Raw genomic sequence first — 2,500 nt, 5'->3', positions numbered from 1 at the left:
TGTGGGGTTGTAGATAGATTACTGATTATGAAGGATATGTTCCAAGACGTAAACAAGGATTTTCGAGCATATAGCCATGTGGGGGATATATACCTTTTGTGGTCTTATGAACATGAAAATAAATATATTGTACCTTCTTATAATTAACAGAAATTAACTGCCACAATTATAGATAAAAGAGAAATAATCCGCTCGTTCTTCCCCTCGTCCGGACTCACCTAACTCGGCGTAGCACAGGGCGCCCACCATGGACAGCACCCCCGAGACGCCCCACACCACCAGGGACATGCCCACACTCCCGCTGAACCTTATCACGCCCTGCGGAGACACGAAGATCCCGGAGCCGATGATGATGCCCACGATGATGCCCACGCCGTCGATTAGTCCTAGCTCCTTCCTCAGCTTGAGACTCTCGTTGGACACCTCCACGCTGCGGGTCTCGATCTCGTCCTCGCAGGTGTCCAGCAGGGGCTCGTGGTCCGCTGGCGCCGTCGGGTGCACGCGGTTCCGGGTGGGCGTCATGGCGAAGGGCTTTTGGGTGGTCGCCGAATGAGGATTCTCGCGCCGGAAGAGATGGGAAGCGGAGGGAAGGGAAGGAAAGGGTCGGGGAGAAGGGAAGGGGTCGGGGAGAAGGGGAAGAAGGGTCGGGGAAAAGGGAAGGGTCGGGGAAAAGGGAAGGGAAGGGATCGGAGAGAGGAAAGCGAAGGAGGGAAAGGTTCGTACGACTGACTTCCTTGTCCTCGACGCAGAAGAGAACGGAAGGGCTGCTGAAGAAGGGAAGGGAAAGGCTCGAGGTGTCCGTCCGCCTTCCTTGTTCCGACGTCAATGCAATTATCTGACTGTTGCGTTTTTATTATACGTCCTTGGCTATCACCATTTTTTATATCTGTAAATCAACCGTTGTTCTTAAAAAAAAGGACAAGTTGGGTGTTTTACATAAGATGAAGTTGCTTATACTCACAGGTTGTAAATAAACTTACGCAGCGCTCGCTAGACATTAAAGAAGAGAAAGAAGAAGAAGAAAACGACGAAGAAGAAGAAGAAGAAAAACTCTCAAAGACAAGTTTTGCAGTAGTCGTACTTGAGGAATGTCAATGCACTCCTAATATAATCAATTCCATATTTGTCAGTCCTTCTTGAATCTGACTTCCACTTCCCTAAGTCCTTTTTGCAACAGTCTCTGTGACGCATTGCCCACATATGCATGTAGATACCTCTTATATCACTGGCATTCTTTACTAAAGAAGCTATTTAAAGTAACCCAACCGTGATTCTCTAAAACTACTATGCCGAGACGCCACACTACATTAAGCTGAAGGTCATACGTGCCATGTGCAGGGGTCCAGCACGTGATTCCAAGGCCATTGTCCATGTGGGTTTTAGTTAAAATGGCTTTAGTTAAAACAAAAGATTCGTAATTATCGTGGCAGTCTTTATGGAACAGCAACAACAAAATCACGGTTTTTATTAAAGTTGAGGAAGGTCTGAGTCCCTGATGGATTTGTTTCATCGCCGTATTTAATTTTTTTTCTTATGATTCGTGTATATATTACGACTAAATCGGCATGACGGATTGATATGTCGTAGAGGTACCCGGAACTCCATCACTTCTGGATCGACACCGACCACGCGCCCAGACTCACCACCGACTCCACCAGAGAACAACCAGACACTACTACCTCAGCGTCGTCTGGCCTCTGATTCAACCCTCTCCTTCCCTATCTATCCCCCCCAACCCCCACCCACCCACTTCCTCCCCCCAACACCCCCCCATCCCAGCCGACCTTGCTCCTCGCATCCCTCTCCGCCCACTTCTGCCCCTGACCCCCCACCTCCCCCCACCCACCGAGCTAAACCGTACCCCGCCCCTATCTCCAGCCCCTACCCTGTCTCCTGTCTGTATCCATGCCCTTACTCCCCCGCCCCCCTACCCTAGCTCCTGCCCCTACTCTGCCCCTTAATCCTTGCTTCTAGCCCCTAACTATACACTTTACACCTTCACCTGCTCTCTACCACGTGCCCCACCCATTACCCATACCCCTATCTCTCCCCACACCCCCACCCCTTGCCCCTACTTCCTACCCATATTCCTACACCTCCCCCAGTCCCCTACTCCTTATCCCTACCCCCAACCATAACCCACCTCTCCCCATACCCCTACGCCTTGCCCTCATCCCCTAGCCCAACCCCAACCCCTCTCCATGTCCCTTGCCCCTACCAAGACAGCCTCAGTAGACGTAGCATAAAAACAGAACAGATACAGAAGAGAATTAAAAAAAAAAAAAAAAAAAATAGTAAATAGCAAAAAATGATCTAAATGAGGAGAGAAATCACTGAAAATACGAACGAAGGAAAGAGAACAAGAGAATTCTTAAAAAAAAAAGTCCGTAATTAAAACTCTCATTTAAATCTAATATACAACTGGACAAAGAGGTAAAATGTACCTTAAATAAAATAAAGTACCTTAAATAAATCATGCAAACATATAAAAACAGATAGA

The 2,500-nt window shown here is 48.2% G+C and overlaps 1 pseudogene; it reads right to left on the bottom strand.

The window, feature by feature from the left end:
• LOC119598065 overlaps nt 1-642 on the bottom strand; it is a 14,527-nt pseudogene extending 13,885 nt beyond the window's left edge.
• Nucleotides 643-2,500: the final 1,858 nt, after the last annotated feature.

This window comes from Penaeus monodon, chromosome 40, assembly GCF_015228065.2.
Source record: "Penaeus monodon isolate SGIC_2016 chromosome 40, NSTDA_Pmon_1, whole genome shotgun sequence".
NCBI classification, from domain to species: domain Eukaryota; kingdom Metazoa; phylum Arthropoda; class Malacostraca; order Decapoda; family Penaeidae; genus Penaeus; species Penaeus monodon.
The sequence above is the reverse complement of the archived record's forward strand: the minus strand, read 5'-3'. Positions and strand labels throughout refer to the sequence as shown.